Source organism: Rhea pennata, chromosome 4 (assembly GCF_028389875.1).
Source record: "Rhea pennata isolate bPtePen1 chromosome 4, bPtePen1.pri, whole genome shotgun sequence".
Lineage (NCBI taxonomy): Eukaryota > Metazoa > Chordata > Aves > Rheiformes > Rheidae > Rhea > Rhea pennata.
The window spans coordinates 66,089,605-66,109,800 of record NC_084666.1 but is presented as its reverse complement, the minus strand read 5'-3'; the positions used below and the strand labels follow the sequence as shown (position 1 = coordinate 66,109,800).

General features: G+C 36.2%; 1 protein-coding gene across 1 annotated transcript in view; it reads left to right on the top strand.

Annotated features, from left to right (window-relative positions):
- BANK1 (B cell scaffold protein with ankyrin repeats 1) overlaps positions 1-20,196 on the top strand; it is a 145,991-nt gene that overhangs the window by 492 nt on the left and 125,303 nt on the right. The gene's annotated exons all lie outside the window — the stretch shown is intronic.

Sequence of the window (20,196 nt, the reverse complement as noted above, 5' to 3'; positions counted from 1 at the left end):
CAATGTACCTATTGCTGTCTTACAGCAGTATACTTAAAAAAAAAAAAAAAAAAGCTAGAGAGTGTAAGCCTAGCACTGAAAAATTAGGAAGTGACAGAATAGATGTTGTATGAGTAATCTTAATTCTGTGCTATGTGTATATCCACTCTGGGATAGAGTCTTAATTAGCTAATTGCATGCTGTGTTATTCATTTAGTAATTAATTTTTTTTCAGTCTTTCACCATTTAGTATGTGATCTAGCTGTACAGGAAAACCGCTTTAAACTTTGCACCAATGCATTCATTTCCTCATTTACGTTTTCTGTGGTATTCATCATATTACCTGTGTGTCTCAAAACTGTTAGTGTATATTTGACTAGTCTCTTGGTAGACAAGAATGCATTATTATCTCATTTTACAGGTGGAAAAATAATGATAAAAAGACAAACTGATTTATTAAGGCCTCATGTAAATCAGCGGCAGGTCTGAATCTGAATGAGGAACCCATGACTCCCATTCCTTGCGTTCATGCTTTCCAGTAATATTGCCTATTCACAGAAATGCTGTGTATTTAGTGCACCATTTTTCTTCAGATGTGTTTATAAGACTCAGGAATACTTAAATCAAATCAGTGACTATGAAGCTGGGCACTGAGTAAAGGGGAAATGAAAGCTATGCAGCCAGATGCCAGAGATTTGCCTCGCTCATCAAAGGTGACTCAATACTTTGTTTGCTTCTGTGGGTCACCATTGTAAATGAGTATTTGACATGCACAGACAGTTTATTTTTTTCTGAGTACCTAGTATTTTGTAGCATTTTATAACATCGAAGTAACAATATTAGATATTAATTACCAGATACAGCATTCTGGTGACATGTTAGCATTGCAAGCCATCTCTACTGATTACTCTAGTTATATAGATGAAAACACTAGGGAGGAAAGTGACTTTCAGATGTGTAATAAGCCAGTTTTCGATAAAACACCAGAACTCAGAACTGCTTTGCTTGATACCCAATGTGAATTTAAAATGAATATAGTTATTCTGTTAGTATCTGGCTTTTGATAGATGAATTTTCTACCTAGACTAGTTGCGCAGTTGCAAGCTTCTGTATACATATAGGAGTATGCATGAGCAAAACTACATGTTTAATGGCATTTCTAAATATACAGAAACTATCTCAGTTATTAGACAACTGGGATATTAGACAAACAGTTATTTCTAGATGTAAATTGTTAGTTATTATCAATAGTCATACATACCTGTTTAGTGGTCTTTGTGTATAAATGAGAATATATGATTGTACATGATCTTGGGGCATCCAGTCTAAAGTTCAGCTTTTGATGAATAAAGGCAGTCAAATGCTGAATATGTACATGAAATTGCTGAGCAAATATCTGAGAGCACCACAGAGGCTGTCAAACTTCCAGGTTACTTGCAGCCAGTTTAGCATACAGGCATTGACAGGAAAACAGAGACCTTAGGTTCATATCCAGCAGTGGATATGCTGATCTTCTATTCTGTCATTGTTTTTTTTTTTTTTTTTTTTTGGTTATTGTTTTTTGGATTTTTTTTGTGTGCACTGCTCTGTGCGAATTTCATTCCTTGCTCTGTGCAAATTTCATTCCTCGTCTAGGGCTGCTAAACACAGACCTCCCTTGCAGGTTAACCACAGCACCAAACCTTAAGTCTGTTAATCCCTGGTGGACTGCTAGTTACAAGATTGAAGTTACTTTGGGTGTGACTGCCCAAAATCTAGTTAAGAAAGAGTCTGAAAACTGTTTGGGATGCATGGTAGGAGAAACAGACTTGTAAACATTCTGTGAGAAATCCTCATCTAGACAAATTTCTTCATGCAAATCATGTTGAACTTACTGTACCTAGTGGAGATAAAACATCCATAATGGCTGATCCTTCATAACATCTGTCTTTACTTGAGACAAGGGGCACTGACAGGGTAAGTTGCTAATGGCTGTGTCATGTTTGAATTATACTCCTCTCCACACTCATGAAGATAAATATCATCAAAGAAATCTGCCCTCATGTACTCTTTATTTACACAATGTACATAACTGTGCTTACAGCTGCTTCTCGGACAATAACTATTTACATGACAGACATTCTGTGAGGGAATCTAGCCAGTGAATAGACACAAAATAATTGTGTTTTTTTTTTTTTTTTCCTCTTAAGAATCATAGATCACTTTGAATTTCAGTTAGCCATAAAAATTTTTAGGGAATCAATAGTGTTTAGACCATGGCTTGCTTCAAAATAAAAGGTCTAGTGGTTGAATCTCTAAGCAGTTTCAGCAAAAACATCACAATTATTGTTAGAATTAATAGAATGATTATTGAATTATTGATATTTATTTATTCAACTAAAAATAGAAATCTCAAGATAATTTCTATATCGACAGTGAAGGTATTCTTTCAGGCAAGTCTCTTTGCTAGAAACTAGAATTTTATATTTTAAAAAGATACTGCATGAGAAAAAAGGAGAATGGGATCCATTCAACTTTGAAACTGAAGAACTTCAACACAAAACTATCACTTACCTTCAGAATTGTTGGGTAGCTGATTCAAATCAGAAGCTGATCCTAGTAGGATGCTTCCTTTATGTTAATATTCTCTGGTCTTGTGGTCTCGCTTCTGTTGCATCTAGTGGTCACTGAAGCTTATATATAAAGAAATTGGCAGCTCAGTTTTTAAAAATAGTATCATTAATGACCACAGTAAAGGTGAAAGAGCAAAAATCTCAGCTTCTGGAAAAAAGAATAGTTGTGTCCAGGGACTTGAGAATCACAGTGTTAACTTTTGTCTGTGTATCTCTTGAGAGTGGTCTTTGAGTATTTGCATAGCTTATACACTTCCTTATTAGCTTGTAGGTAATGAAGAATGTTTCAACTCATCTATATGGTGATAAGTATAACTGCCACAATGTGAACAGCAGTAATAGCTCAGGGAATAATTATATCCTCCTGGGAGATCCAGTCAGTTCTGGCTACTGTTTAAAAACAAAACAAAACAAAAACTCTGACCTTTTGTATAAATTAAAATCCAAATATTACAATGTGGTCTGTGATACACAACTGGGTTTTCTTAAATGTAAACAAAAGTATTAACAAATTTCAAATGGTATCTTAAATATCTAGGCATTTTGAAACTGTCTCATGAAGTTAAGAAAAAAGCAAATATCTCAAGATCTAAATTTTAAAGTTGCATCTACTTCAGGCAATAATATTGATTATTGCTTAGTCTCCATTGGCACCCTGCATTGTAAAGAAGCAAGGCTTTGTGTTAACCGAAAAAGTAATTTTTATTCTGAGTTAACAGTTAAAGCAAGCTGATTTTAAATAGGCCCATCATTATGCTGTTTCACAATGTTTCTGTGAATCTTCATGTACAACTTAAAAAGTTAAGGCTTAAATGTATGTTTTGACATACTGATGTAGTTCAGGAAGGGTATAGCTAAGTTTGGAAAGGACACTTTTGTTTTCAGATCACGCGCTTAACAATGTAAATGATTTGAAACTTTATATAGGTGTTCATAAATAGCTACAGTTTGTAGCTTTGGTTCATTTCTTTCAAGAATAGGTTTAATGAGTCATGATTTTTTGTTGTATGACCAATAACTAACTTTACTATTAGCAAGTATTGAATACTATTATTAAAAAAAATGTCAGTAAGCGCAAGTTATTTTAGCACAATCTTGAAATGACATATGATAAACAAAAACTCACAACATAACTGCAGAAACTACTCACAGTTACTGCCTGAATACAGTCTGCTTTGAATATCAGCAATCAGTGATACTCAGTTACTGCTTTCATCAGGTAACAGTGTGCTGTTGTACTAGTGTGTCATCTGAGTGTTGATTCGTAGCATTCAAAACCTGAAGTACACAGTACTGTATGCTGCCACTATAAAAAAGTGATTTTAATTTAAAAAAGGAAAGCAAATTTCCTTTTTCATCCTGATCATGAGGATAGTATCAGTGTACTTAAGAGAAAAGAAAAAGATTGTTGAACAAGATGCCAAGATTTTTCAAAAACACTGCCAAATAGTTCCTATTATTTTTAGGATATGGGCTTTTTTAAAACAAATTTGAGACAGACGATTCACAGTCAGAACTTCCAGAAATGTCCACATGTTTTTTTAAGGTCCTGTTTGTTTGCCTTCCTTGAAATACTTGGGCTTTCCCTTCAAAGTGCTTAGGAATCACTGTTACCCTTTACCTCAGCTGGACTTAGGAGTACTTAGTCTTTTTGAAATCAAGTCCTGGTTGGGTAAGGCAAGTACCAAAAATATGCAGGTCCGCAGTAATCCTAAATGTTAACTGATAGACAGCACAGGAACTTTCAGGGCAGTATCTTTCAGCTTGTGGAGGGAAAAGATTTAAAGAGAAAAATACATTTACTCCTTTCTTTATTGTGACTTGCTTCTGCTCTCTGTTTATAATATTGACTTGAGTATTTTTCACAGAGTCGTAGATATTTTCCAGTGAATTGTTTTCTTATTTGTTTGTAAAATGCTGGAATGTTATTGTTAACATTCAGGCCCATGTAAAATCTGTGCCTTCTGTCATATGAGAGCAAAAGTTGATACAAGTACACTTAATACCAGATTACACACTGTCTTAAGAAAACAAAATTTAATAAGGATGACAGGAAAAAAAATAAATATGCAAGGTACTGTAATACTGTAATAAAAGCAAAGAGTATGTTTTTATACAGCAGTTCTTTCCTGTGCGGATAGACCTGAACTAGGATCTGGAAAAAGAATATGTTAGTTCTAGCAATAGTAATTCACTCAGATCGAATGCTGCGGGAAGTGTCATATTCATTTTAGTATTTACAATAGGTGCTGGATGACTTACTTTAATACTATTAAAGACATTTTATTCTTTTTTTTTAAATATTATCATAAAGTGACTTGTCCAAGAACTAGGAAGAATACCCAAAATACAAGTGTCCTAATATTATAAATCGGAGACCGTTGTATCTCTAGGTAAGAAAAAATAGAGTATGCATGTATTCTGTTTACTCTTAAATCCCAAATCATTCTGAAGCCTATTCAGCCTTTTGCAGGCTTTTTCAGCACCTGCACAGAATGTGGACACAGCAGTGGTCTGTGATCTTGCATGTAGGACCTAACTTTCCTGTCCAGAGAAGATCTGAGAGCACACTGCGACCAGAGTGGGATGGTTCTGCAAACACATGTTCCACTTCTCCTGTGGCTAATGCAGTGGCTGTGTTCCTCAAACAGGTCCTAAGAGTAGTGAACTTTTCTTGGAGATACTGTCTCTAGCATATCCAGCTGTGTTGATGTGCTCCCATGTAGTTTTATTTCTACAGTTGAGATCTTTATTTGTATCAAGTACAGATTCATAGAGTAATGTTGCAGTGTTACTGTTGATAAATTCAGTGTTAAAATCAGTAAAGGAAAAGAAAAGCCCCAGGTGAAGTAACTTTTCTGTTGGTGATCTGTTGGTATTTTAAACATTAGTGTTGCATATAGTAAGTGTAATATGCATGTGTAGATGTGTGCGTATATCTAAGCCTGTTTTTTAGAGAAAGATGGGGGGGGGTGTAACTGCTGTTGTTTCTCTTTAAGCACTAGGGATGATTCATAAGACTATCAAGTGAAAATGCTATATGCTTGTGTGAAGTTCCTTATTTTAGACCTCTGTACCTACTGATAAATTTACTGCCAGTGAGTTGCTGAATTTTAAAGGCTTCCATAACTGAAACAGAGAAGAATTGCAAATATTTTCCTCCTTTACCATAAGAATATCTCCATAGATGCCTGTATTTCTGAATTTCTTCAGCTTGTAAGAAAACGTCTATCCCCTCTGCTGCCTCTGAACTTTATAGCTCCTGGACATATTTCTTGTTCTTCTCTTTGCATTCATTAAGCTTGCTCTGGTGGTTTCCTGATTATACACATGAGTTTGGGATTAAGAATTTTGAAGAAATGAGGAGGTTTCTTTCTTATGTCTAAGATTCTCCATCTTATTTTGTCTATTTAACAAAATGCTTAAAACTACAAGGAAGACACCATCTGATATGGCAAATGACTTTTATGATTGTGTCTGGTCTTTCTACTGAAGTGTACTGCAGCTTCTGTCCAGCTTTCATACTTGAGTTTCTTTTCTATTGAGACCAAGATTGGAGGAGAGTTTGGATGCCCGAGTTTTTTCTTAATACCAAATTAAGGTGCAGCTAGACCATGCGCCCGGATTTAGTAGCTAAGACTTGATCCTAGGTCCCCTAATTTAGCCATACTGTGCTAACCAAGTGAAAGAATTTTCTCCTAAGGAAAAAAAAAAAATAGTATCATACTAAAAGAGAAATAACACTTCCTCCTTCCCCCCTCCCCCTCAAATTTGACTGAGATCTTGACCAAGGCTCTAGTGTATTCACTGTGTGTGTGAGTACACATGTACACGTCAGTTCATGCCTTGAGGTAGTTTAACCTTCAGCTTCTTTAGCACTAGGAAATGCATATGTTCTGCATCTTGAACAAAGCAAGCATTTTTCTTGACAAAATAGAATGAAATAATGTTTTCACTTGCTATTTATCATTATACTTTCTTCTAAAGAAGTATACTGAATATAACACTTTTTAGTTGGTATTCTCCACAGCACAGGGGGAATGTTAGCTCATGAAGAATAACTTGTTTGCTGACTGTAGTCAATGAAAAGTATTTTTTAATATCAAATTATAGATACAATTGCAAGCATTATTTATTTTTTAATGGAAAATATGAAAAGTTCTGAAAGCATTTAAAAAATATAAATGTATTGAATGGTGTTTACCAATTGTGGTTTTAAGGAATTGAACAGTGTGTATGTTAAATGTATTTTCATATAGGATACCCTTTTATTATTCATCATTGTCATCTATCCATGAAATATTTACATTTGAATAGCTAAAGGAAAAAATATAATAGTATGCCTGGAATGAGTTGAACAAGAACAATTTAGAGCCATTTGAGAACTGAAAATAAAAGCCCCCATCTTAAATAATGTTAGTGTCTTCTATAAATAATGAAAGGCTAAATACAGTACTGGCTTCAAAGTGTTTTAATGTTAATGTGATAGTGGGCAGTAAATGAAAACAAGCAGTACTTTTATCAGAAGCCACAAGCATGGCTCCTCAGATTTTAAGGTTTATATAATTCAAAAGTAGTCATGGATGCTTGCTCTTTGTTAAGCTATAATATCACCTGAGTGACAGAAATTATGTATTTAATTAACAAACCATACACAGAACAAGACAAAGGTATCTGCTGACTTTGATTAGCTTCCTTTCAAAAATTTGAAATACAGTAAGAAAAGTGATAAAGGTGTACTACTGTGTGTCAGATCCTTTCTGCTGTAGTGATTTTTATGATTCTCTGAGGCTTTACCAATAAGATTTTCTCAGGGAAGTGCTTGCATTAACATCAAACAATTCAGCCATGATTCATGTGCATGTAACACTAGATAGGAGTGTGTGCTTGGGTACTCATGAAAAATCCTAGGAACATCTGGGCAACTTAGTGTTTAGGCAGAATGTATCTAACCTGGAAGAACTGCTACTTATTGCAAGCTCATTTACCCAAGCGTTTAAACAGAAGCTGGCTGAATCAGAGCTTTTAACATGTTTATGGTTGTGAAGCTGACTTGGGGAAAAAGTAGGGTTTTTTTTTGTTTGTTTGTTTGTTTTAAAAAAAGCCTCTGAAAGATGACTATTTGATCATCATGGTTTTTTTTGTTTGTTTTTTGTTTTTTTTACCCTTTTTGTTCAAGGGAACTATGTAATCTATGCAATTTAAGAGTCTAATTTCTTGGTTACTTCCGGAAAAGTTGATTAGGCCTTTAATTAAACCACATAGACCATACAACATCTTTATGGGTGCCTAAATGGTTTTAGCTATGTCCAGAAAGTGATTTCTAGCAACATAATCTTACTTTTTAATACCCAAAGATAATTTAAATTCCAAATTTATCTGAAAGTTTTAAGTAGCAGTTTAAAAAGATAGGGCTACATTACCAGGAAATTTAATAGTGTGAATCAAATCATAGGAAAAATTGTGCTAGGAAAGGATGTTCATTTTTTTTCCTAGAAAATCCAATAAGATGCAGAAAACTCAATATACCTTCTTCCTCCTTCACCCCTCACCAAGCTTTCTGCTACTGGGGTATTTCACTGAATCTAATTGCTTCAGATTTCTTCCCTATTAAAAAATAATAATAATAATAATTCTCAAGGAGTAGCTCTATTTAATTCATGAAGCCCTGATGAAGCCCTCATTAGAGGGAATCTTGCCAGTGTTTTTAACCAAAAATGTTTTTAAGGATTTCATACTTGCACTCTGTTATTGTAACCGCTAATCTTATCAAATTTCCGAGGTTCTTTTTTCTCCCTTATCAATTCTGTTCCCTGTTCAAGATTAACTGTTTTAGAGGAGGCCAAGTCTAATTTTAACTTGAATGTATGAAATCTAGTCTGTAATGATTAAACTGGAGAAAAAATATTTTTCTGCGAATGTTTAGAGGCAGATCTTACATTTACCACTTTGGAAATGGAAGCTTTTTCTGCTAACAGAGTACATTCAGGACGGTTTCATTTTAATTTTCTTGTAGTGCTCTTGCCAAATTATTGTCATTTAGTTTTCTACGAGAGCTTAGAGCAGCTCTGTTTCATTGGCAAACTCACAGCCTGTATTTCAACAATGAAGAAGTTTATGGAATTCTTTAAAATGGCAATCCATGTTCCTGTATTTTAGCATGCAAGTAGATCATGATATCATTAAAGTTAGGTCTTATTTGCTGTATTTTAAGGTCAAAAGTATTTCATAAGCATTTCATTTTGTTGTAGCCTTAAGTAGCCAATTCAGGTAAACATAAATGGATTAAATACCACAGGACTGTCAGTGGCATCCCAGTCTTTTACAGATGTGACTTCAGTTGAAGTGGTTAAGTTCAAAAACATCATTTGAGGCATCTACTTTGGTACAGCTGTGCAAGAGTGAGGGGGAGCTCAGATGCAAGCACAAGTTACTGCAGTTTAGCACTGAGTGGCAGTGACCAAGTTGGTGTCTACTCTCAAGGCTTAGTTTCTCAGATACTGTAAGGCCATATCTACATTGGCAAATAGAACTCCCAACAGAAGGGCGTTTGTAGAGCCAAACAGTTGGTGCTAAGGATCTGAGAACTACACAGTGCACATTGTGGATTTTGACCTCACTCCAGGCTGGTCCTGTGGATTAGCAAGTGGAGCACATTGGGTGTGTTCCTGAAGCACATCTGGTTCAATTTCACCCAGAAGGGTTGCAGTTCATGTGCTTCAAGGTCAATTGATGTGAACCAAAGCACAGTAAACGTGGACAATCAAATATGTTTCAAAAGCATACTCCCAACTGCTGAATATTAACACAGGCTTACTTTAAGCCATAGCTGTTGCTGCAAGTGGCCATTCTTGCCTCCGTGTAACTGAAGAAGCTTGGTTTTATCCCATGCCTCATTTTCCCTTTTGACATTAGAAGCATGTAGGCAGTTGCCAGGCAATGCAGGCTGGGGAGTAGATCAAGTGGCAAATAAAATAGGATGCTGGGATGGGTGTAGGCTGCTGTGGAATAAAGGTTTGCAGGGCTTCTGATAGCAGCACAATTTGTTGTTTTCTGAAGATATTCATGCAATTATATATCAGTAATCTGCAGTAAATGAAAGAAGGAGCATGGGCAGTATAAACTTCAGAGGATGAAATGTAAGGGTGCACATTGTGTTTCCCATCTGTACCAATCAGGTGTTGTTGAGCAGCTGGCTTGCAGTAGCATGTTAAGCTGTAGTGTCTTGAGGTATCTTAGAACAGGAACTAATAAAATGTACGCAAAAAGAAGGTAGATCTATGGCAGCATAAAGCTTTTCCTTTTTTCTTTTTTTAAAAAAATGATTATACAGATTTAATGAAACAATGTGGGTAGGGGCTTGCTCATATAAGAAGCAGAATACTTAATGAGTAACGAAATAAGGTTTAACTTGGTCTTAGAAGTGGTTCAAGAAGGACATTTTTTCCATTTTTTTTCTCTATATTTTCTAACTAGGCATGGAAGACTGTGCTTGGAAAACTAAAAACACCTGTGAGATAATCTTCCAATTTACATAATTATATAGATATAGTTACCCTGTATCTAGCTGGTAGTGAGAATGTATGTCAGTAACACTAAAGTGTAATGTGTAAAATCTATTTGCAAGAACTTGAACATACAGAACTTCCACTGGTTTATTTTCAGGAAGCAGTGAATTTGCTCAAAGACAGTAGTAGATGTGTTAAACCTGCCTGTGAGGGCTATTCACTAGAGGAAAACCCAAAATAAATACTCAGAGGACTCCCCAGTTGGATCTCACTTTAGGAATGGTAGTAACTTGAAAATTTGGATTTTGCAAGGGAAAAAGATTATTGTATGTATTAATCTTAGGCTGAGGAGACATGCTTTCTGGAGAAACTTCTTTTATATTTTATGTAAGCTTTAACAGTATTTGGGCATTGCGGTTGATTTTGCAATACTATAGATGCCTTGTGTGAAGGCAGGCTCACACTAATTCGATTTCTTTTTGTCTGATGGGCAGAAATAAAAATAGTTTGTTATTATAGCTAGTGTCTAGAATTTCTGTCTTAAGGCATTAGAGAGGCTGCAGAGGTAGATTTAATAGAGAAGTCAACTTTTTACTGAAGTTGGTGAATGTACTGGAAATTGTTTTATTTAGCTTTATTTCTAATTGACTGCTAGCTCTGTTGTTGTTCATTTTATAAAGTTATGTATACTTATGTAATGATTTCCTAATTCATTTGCTTCCTTCTGTATGCATCATTACTACTGATGTTAACAAGGTCAGTGACAGAAACATAAAGTGTTTGTCCAACACTGATCAGAGATTTGTTCTGTTTTTTTTTTTCTTTGTGACTGTCACATATTTGTAAGAAAAGGACAAAAGAAGCAAGCTGAAGCCAGAGGGATTTCTTTACTCTAGCACAGTGGTTTAACATTACTTTATACATTGAGTAGAAACCGCTTCTCACAGTTCCTTTGACTTCTGGGTGAAAGTTTACCTAAATGGTTTTAAATCTGTTTTAGGTATCTCAGTCTGCAAAAGCAGGAGAAGATGAAGCTGTTCAATTTATGGGGATTCAAGAATCCTCCCTGGATTCTCAGCTGACCTATGGCAAAGAAAATATTATTTTAGAAATATAATGGCAGTATGAGAGTTCTAAGAGTGCTATGTATTTTCTGTGTCAATGATAATCTATAACTGTTAAGAATTGTTGGGATGTCATCTATAGTTAGTTCAATATATTTGACCATATGTTGTAAATGCAGGGAACATAGAGATTTCTTTGAGCAGAAATTGCTAGATGTAGTGATATTTATTGATAAACTGATATATAATGATTGTCTGATTGTCAGTTTCTGACAAATCTCAGGTGATGAATCACATTAAGATGTAAGACATCTCCTTGGGTTTCATGTGGTGGTACTAAGGTGTATGACCCCCAGATTGCAGCAGTTGGAACCACAGCAGTTTTCCTGAAATGTTCCTGCTTGCAAGACTGGTGTTTTCCATTTTGTTGTGAATATTGTGTATACACTGTTCTCTGGTGTATGTTACCTTGTGACAGGTGAATGTACTGGATTTCGTCTGACTATTTCCTCTAATGCTAATTAATATCTACAGAGTGTGTTTCTCATTCTCAGGTTCTTATTTAGAAGCCTATGCTTTACTCTGAAGGAAGATGATGACTGGAGAAGAGAAGATTGAGGGGGAGGATCTTATCAATGTTTACAAATATTTTAAGGGGAGGTGTCAAGAGGATGGGGCTAGACTCTTTTCATTGGTGCCAAGCGACAGGACAAGAGGTAATGGGCACAAACTGAAACACAGGAAATTGCACCTGAATATGAGGAAAAACGTCTTTACCGTGAGGGTGGCAGAGCACTGGAACCTGTTGTCCAGAGAGGTTATGGAGTCTTCTTCTCTGGAGATACTCAGAACCCACCTGGCCGTGAGCTTATGCAATGTGTTCTAGGTGTCCCTGCTTGAGCAGGGGAATTGGACTAGATGATCTCCAGAGGTCTCTTCCAACCTCAACCGTTCTGTGATCTGATACTGGAATGGGGGAGACTGGAGTAACAATGGAATCAAAAATGGCAGAAGAAAAAGACAAGGGAAGATAAAAGAAGAAGCAAGGAGCTTTAGTGTAAGCAGGCAGAGTTAAATTACTTCTGGATAGGCAAGTCTGGAGAGATCTTGAAGGATAAGACAAGAAACAGTGGCAAGAATAAGAATAAAAAAAAAACAGAAAAAGAAAAGGACAACCTTCCCCCATCTTCCCTGTCCCTCCCAAAAAACAACAACAACAAAAAAATACTTATTGGAGAACAGGTGAAAATGAAATGTCCTTAGAGGCCAGAGTTGAAGGGTCTGATTTTGAAGGCTCTTTGGGAAAAGGAAAATTGTTATATTGCAGGGCACCAAGAAAATGCTGAATGGGTCTCTTTTTTTCTTCACATTTTCAGAATCTCTACACTGTCCACATTTCAGTCCAATTTAAGAGGACCAGTTGTTGCTATTCTAGAAGTTAATTAGTATAGTGTGTCTATAATTTGTTTATGGCTGTTCTCAATGACCTGAGCCTTGATGTTTGCCTAGATAATAAAATTTTAGAAGAAAGAACTGGTTCTTTATTGTGAGTAGCTGGTGTGTAATTTTCCTTCCTATAAATAAGTAATTAAGAAGTCAGAACAGCACAAAATGTTAGTAATTTGAGATTTTGTTCAGGCAGGAGAGGGAGACATATGGAGAAGAACATAGATTATTTTTCCAACTTGTGGTATACAACAGGAAGCTTGAAGGTAACTGGGGCAATTGGAGAAGTGATGAGAAGTGTACATTCTTAATCACTGTGCATTCCTCTCTTCTGCCTGAAATCACTGAAGAGGTCAGGTATATATCAGTTACTTTGGAATAATAGTTTCAAAATTTCATTGTTTCACTTCAAAGTAAGTGATGGGATTTTTTAAAAAATATTTCCAGTTTATATAATAATAGTTTTGGTGATAGTGTAAGAGTAAGCTTTGGGTAGTGGTTGTTTCTAGGGACAATAATATCAGTTAAAAGAAACTTGATACAGCTTGTCCAGGTTATCATGTGGCTTTAAAGACTTATTCCACAGATCTCAGAAGAAAGTAGCATGTTGTTTTAGCTCTTTATTCTGTCATTATGCTATATTTTCTTTTCAGGATTTATTAGTGTCTAAAGCATTTCTGACTTAGAAGGCCCTCTGTTACCTGATTACATTCTGCTAAAATCTAACAATGGTGTAATTTGCTCTCAGGGAAGTGACTGTAATGACACAAATTTTTTTGCCTTGTTGGGAAGGTGGTAGAGGAGGAGGCCACATACTTTGAAATACAGAACTGAGTTCTGACCTCTATATCCCGTCTTCCTATTTAATCTTGTTCATTAGAAATGAAAGAAGCACCTGTTCATTGGTCAGTGTTCATCTGTGGATGGGCATGGCCTCACAGGAGAAGTTACAGCGCTAGTCATTACACTAGCGTATGCATTCACGTGGCAGATCAGAGATAAGTCTAGACAGGAGTCTACGAACTGTTTTTTGAGCATAGTGTTGAATTTGATGAATCTTTGCAGTTCTTAAGGTTATGTCGGCTTGGGGCAATACTATGCTGTGGAAAGATATTCAACCTATTTGGCTCCGTGTTCCCATTGTTACTGTAGAGGCCAGTAGGATTTCTATACAGAAAAAACCTGGAAGATCAAGCCTAAGTGCATCCTGTTCATAGGAAAATTGTTCTTCTGTGTTGAATCTCAGTTTCCCCACTCCAAACCTCACTGAGCTCAGTGAGAAGAATGATGAAGAGATGAGGCCTTACTCTATACAGATAGAGCAAGTATTTATTTTCACAAACAACTTAGCAATTAGCAACAGAAGGTGCATAAATGATGAAAATGTTCATATTACATGCTAGTTAAATAGGCATTTGAGAGTAGAAGTGCAGCTGCTCTGCTATCTGATGGCAGGAATGTCCCATGCTTTAAGATAATTGCTTTAATTGAAACAGGTGTGCCACATTGCTGCAGCAATTTAGCTACTTCATGATCTCACTCTAAAGTTTACAAGCAGGCTTTTATAATTTTCATTTCCATTAGTGAAACATCTTTGAGAAGCAACATGACTTACTTGAAAACATTTTCCATTATCTGCAAGTAGTTCTAAAGTGCTTTCTACTGTCCTTCCCATGATGAATCCATTTTGGCTTGCTTCAGGAGATTTGCCTTACAGAATTCAGCAAGCAAGAGTTAGAGATGCATTTTGAGATACATTTACTGGATGTGTGTCAGGTGCTCTGACTGGGAAAATCAATCCATTCTGGATGGGGGAGGGACAGCTTGTTGTGGTATGCTGAATTACATGGTCTCATTCTGTTTCCAAATGTGAAATTACAGGGGTCATTTAATTGGAGTGCCAATTAAATTTTTTTCTGTAGTTTCCTGTTACAGTATTTTAAGTGATCAGGAAAGGAGTATGACTAGATCAGTGGATAGTTCCTTGTGAAAAGATTGTGCAGGGACCAAGAGACTAAAATTCTTGTTTCTGGAATCTGAGTCTAAGGACTTGAACTAGAGGTGCTTTATATGTATGCTGTCCATTCTTGTCCTACATAAGGCCCACATTGAAGTGAATTTTCCTGAGATTAGAAGAAATGTTTTGCAAAGCTGCAACAGTGGGAATCTGTACCTCTTCCTTCCGTTTCCCATATTCTATTTTTTGTCATTATGTTATGACTCTTGACCTATGCAATTTATTTTCTATGGGTTGAAGAGAATGGGGAGAAAGGGGAATCAGAGGAGGTGCCTCAGGGGAAAACAGACATTTTTCAAATGCTAGCAGTTTGCAAAGCTAGGGACTTAAGACTCTGCAGACAAAAGAAAGCCTTTCTGTGGAAAGGGAACTCATGGTTGAATATGCTATGTATATATGAATATGCCTTAGGTTGTGTTCTTGGTCAGTGAAAGTTCCTGGTCAGGTCTTGGTCTTGGTAAGCTTAGAGGTTTAAGATACTAAAAAATCTAATCAGATGAGTATAGTTGTCATGTAGAATTTTAAATTTACCTACGATGACTCTCCTTCCTTCATTTAAGGAAAAAAAAATGCTTGGGTATAAGTTTAGCTTGGGAAAAGACTCACAACAGTTCTAGAAAGTGTAGTCTATGGTTCACAAGGAATTAAGGACTAGTAGATGTCATCCATGCTTGTGTTGCCTCTAATACATTTCATCATGCATTAGAAGAGCAACAATTTCCACTGTGTGCTTTCCCACTTTTCTTTTGAGATATCTGCCAACTGTACTTGCTTTTAAAAATTCTTGCTGATGGACAGTAGCTCACTATGTGCTGACAAAGTTTATACACTTATTTCTCAAATGTTTTTCCATTTAAGTCTGACATTTTTAAAACAAATAACCCCAGCCTACCGTACACACAAGTGAGGACCTCTGTTTCAGGAAGAGATTAAAAAAAAAAAAAAAAGATTAATTTTCTTCTTTCTCTAGTAGTTGATCCTCTTTGCCCACTTTGGGGACGGGAAGGAGACAACTTACACTGAAGGCTGACTTAAAAGAAAAGCTACTCTTTTGTAATTCTCTCTCCAGTTTTATACTACTGTCATTCAGTTGGCCTCCTCAGAACTTTCTCTGACTTCTACCACTGTGACTGTGTTTGTGTTGGAGAAGGAAGGTAAAATTCAGAATAAAAGGCCCATTCCATTTGCCTTCTTTGCACTGTTTCTTTTCATCACCATCAGCTTTGCTTTCTCAGACCAGCTCAAGAAAGCCTCTCTATCAGCCTTTAGTGAAACAAAGAGAAACTTCTGCATTTGCTGCCCTTTCCCATCCTTTGCTGGGTTCTTTATATACAATTCCATTGGTCCCCTTCCTTTCTCAATGTAGTCTTTGAGAACAATTTGCGTTTTCTCCACACGGATACCAAAATCTGATGGGACTGAGGCAAGGGTTACAAACTGACTTTAGTTACTTTCTTTTTGGGACTGACTGCCACAAGCTTGTAGAGAGGTTATATGAACACCTGGGAAGCAAGGAAGAGCAATAGGGAATGGCAGTATTGTGCTCCAGTGCTCTAACAGGAAAAGGCTGTAGGTCATCCAGAGAAACATGGTTATCCTTCATTCTAGTAAAACTTTCCTAAGTGTTGATATTGAAGTCGCACTTTTTTACCAAAGAGATCTTAGGCAATGGGACTGTACAACCCATTCTTATACCCTAGCCTAACTGAAATTGAGTTTATTCAGGTTAAGCAAAGTATGTTAATGCAGACTTGCTAGAAACAACCCTAGTAAAATGCAGATCTCTAGAAAAGTAGAGCACAGAATCTGCAAACATTAAGTCCTTTGAAGGCAGAGGATAATTTCATATCTGAAAGGTGACTTGCTTTTGTGATCTATCAATGGTATTATCAAAGGTTAATGGAACTGAATACTTCTTGCTGACTTCTAGAACAGAATCTAAATTCTTTAAGCAAAGTTTGCTTAAAGTCAGAAACAGAGGTACATGTTTAAAAGTAGCTGCAAGCCCTAAACCTTTAATTTCCTTCCTTTGCTTTCCTACTGTATTTTGTGCATTACAGATTTTGCATAGAGATTTGATTTCACTTTCTAATACGCTCGTTCTGTGTTTTTTTTTTTTTTCTTGCATAACACTTTTTGATTGTTGCCCCATTCATGTGCAAGACCTTAATTCCCACTTGCTCACACTGATCTGCAAAGATGGTCTTACCTCTTTTTGGTTCTTGTCAGCAGGCCTTTTCAAATGAGGTTTCAGATGGCCTGTTCTGTGAGACTCTACATTTTTGAGTGGCCACATGTCAGTAACTAGAGAACACTTTGCTTGTCAGAAGAGCCATTTTGTGCTATGGATGACTGCATAATTTCTCTTACTGTTTCTCATTACTGAACTAATAATACATTTTATTTCTACCTTTGAGTCAGTTTCCAAGTAGGAGCAGTTGAAGCATGGCTTAATTTTGTCAGGATATGGTAGTTTCTATTACATTTGCTTTCAACAGAATGAAATTCACCTTTACTTACATTATATACCAAATGCAGTAACTTCAAAGAAATATTCAGTGAGATATGAAAATAATGAATGAGAAAAACTTTAGCTGAAAAGTTAATAAGTGTTACTGTGTATTCAGTATTGGGCAATGTTGCTCTAGAGCTAAACTCTAGCTCTAGGTAGAGATTTGAAGTCATGCATGAATTTTAAAATTTTCAATATTAATAGAGTTTTGGGGAGAGAGCATATAATTCTACATTCATTCACAACATCAAAGTTAATTCACAATCTGGAGGGATATCTTGGAAAGCAACAAATTGATGGCAGAAATAAAAGTAAATACAAGCATATAGTTCAAAAAGCCACATTTGGTTTCCACTTCTAAATCAAAGCCAGCTATAGGTAATTTAACAGCACTAGTTGTCTTCTTCAAAACAAAAAACATTACGCCAAACTGCAGCATAAAATCTCAGCTTAGCAGGAGTCTTTCCTCAGCAATATGACTCTTCCTTCTTATGCAGGTAGAAAAAACAAATGAAATACAGCAGCTGTATTAAGTTAAAGTTTTATGAGATGCATGACAGCTTTTCTTCCATCAGGCTTGTTACTGGATATATTTCACTCCCTTTTCTTATACAAATAAAGCATTCTTTCTCATTTCTAATTTAAAAGTCAATGTTATTAAAAGGAAGTGCAATTGAGCCTTCGATAAACATCTTTAAAACTGTTACTCATTTGCTCTTAGCTAAGATCAAAGCTGTAGACTCTAGGTGTAGAAACACCACAGAAAAAAAATGCTGCTTTTTATCACTTTAAGGCAACTTCCTCACTTCTATCTTTAGAATTTCTTAAGTACACAAGTCTTGTACTGTTCATTTGCACAAGAGTGGACTTCATGCCTGTTTGTATAGTTTTATTATGATTATGTTATAATGTCAGCTCTTTATAGATATTTCTAACTAAAAACCTACTCATCTATGCCTAGCACACAGGGAGCTCTTCGGCTATGTGTGAATGGTCGGTTCTGGTGTACCTTCCTGCTGCAGGATCTAGGAGTGCCTCTTGGGTGCATTCAGTCTGCATATGGATGTGGTACAAGTGTACACCATTCCTTCCCAGTCCTGTCCTTTATGTGGAGAGGAAGCCCAGCCTCCTGGCCAAGTGCTATGTCTGTTGTGGCAGATTGCAGCGCTTTGCACAATCAGGGAACCAAAATTCTATGAAGCAATGTAAAATGTTTACCCTTCAATTCATACATGGTTTCAAAACCCAGTATCTTTTATCCCTCCTTGCAATTTCTCTTAGCTATGTCCTTGCCCAAGTCCATCCTAATAAGGGGAAGTGCCACTGATGTGAACTTATGATGATACCTTTTGATTTAAAGACTGAATACAGTCTTTCTGTGTGTAACCAAGGCAATCTCAGATGAGATTAAGATTTTATTCTTCCAATATACTGTATCAAGGAACTGCTATTGTATACAGCTTTTGGTTCCTCAGAAAATATTTTGAGAAGCTGAAAGTTCACAAAAGTTCAGAAAAAGCAGTAGAAGTTCTATAAAGCTTCTTTCATGTTGAGAAATGTAATAAACTCAATTTATGAACTGTAATGAAGGCAAGGCTAAGAATCACTTCATGAGAGTCTGAAGACCTTAGGGAGAGATTTCTGAGGGCAGATAGTTCTTCAAATTTGCAAAAAAAGATAAAATGACATTCTGTGGCTGGAAATTGAAACTAAATAAATTCAAATGACATGTAAATTCAAAGATTAGGCAGCCTCTTTAAATCAGTACTTTTAAAGGACCATTATAGTGGTTTTAGAAATTGTGGACTGGAACTAGTTGTTTGGTCATTCCTTCTCCTGTGATATGAAGTGATATGGTCAGACCAAAAGACCTCCTGGCCTTACTACTCTGAATACAAGTTCCTCACTTGAAACTACACAAGGGACTGCATAGCTTTTTGCTATTTGCTTTCTTTCTGAGACTTAGAGAAAATCAGACAAGAATTTGAGAACAAATAACAGTGGAGCTAAGTGCTGTAAAATCACAAGTAGACTTCTTATCCTAGTGCCGTAAAACACACAATTTTATTCTGAGTTAAATAAGGAATACCATACTATTAATTTTTTTATAATTAAATTTTAGCATTTCAGCAACAGCAGACACTTTCAGAATACTTCTTTGCTTTCACCATGGCAGATGTGGTGTTTGCTGTTCCAAATGTATTTGAACAATTATCATACCATTTAAGTGTATTATTCAGAGTCAATCATCTTGAAATGTTATCAACTGCTACCATATTCAGTGCAGCCCTGTATGGTTTCCTATGACACAGAAGTGGGTTTTTTTGTTTTGTTTTGTTTTTCTTTTTTTGGGGGGGGGGGGAGGAGAATGAATATATTAAATGTTTAAAAGAAGGCAGCTTTCCTCAAAACTGTTTATAAACATGTAATGAAGTCAAAGAGCTAAGCCATAGCATCTCTATTCTACAGTTTTCAGTTTGCCTTCACCTGGGTAAACTTTGTTTGAAATCTCTCCTGAGTAAAAAGCGAATGAACAGAGTTTAGAAATAATTTATTTAAAAAAGAAGGAAAGTCAAATGGTTAAACCACTGATCCTGGACCCTAAAGGTCTAGGCTCAATTTCTTACTTTGCACTGTGAACTTTCTGTGGGATCCCTAACAAGCTGTTTATCCTCCTTACCTACCCAAAAGTATATCCCAATATGCAGATCTAATGCATGCTCAAGAAATGTTTTAGCTCTGTGTGTGTCCAGTATTTCCTTTGTATTTTCTTTCTTTTGGTATTCTCAAAGAAGCAGCACTGGTGCATTACAAGCAAGTGCCAGTCAGGTTGCTTGGCTCGTCAGGAATCCAGGAGTCACGGCGGAGTGCAGCGGAAATGAAGTGCAGCAGCTGCATCTCTTCCCAAGTCTCTTATTGTTGCCCCACAGGGCTATTGTGAGGCTCCCTTTGATTGTGAACTCCTCTAGTGCGATTCAGCTACCTTGATATTTTAATGCATATTTGTATCGATTAGCAAATCACAGTTAATATGGTTTCATACCATACCCCTATTAAC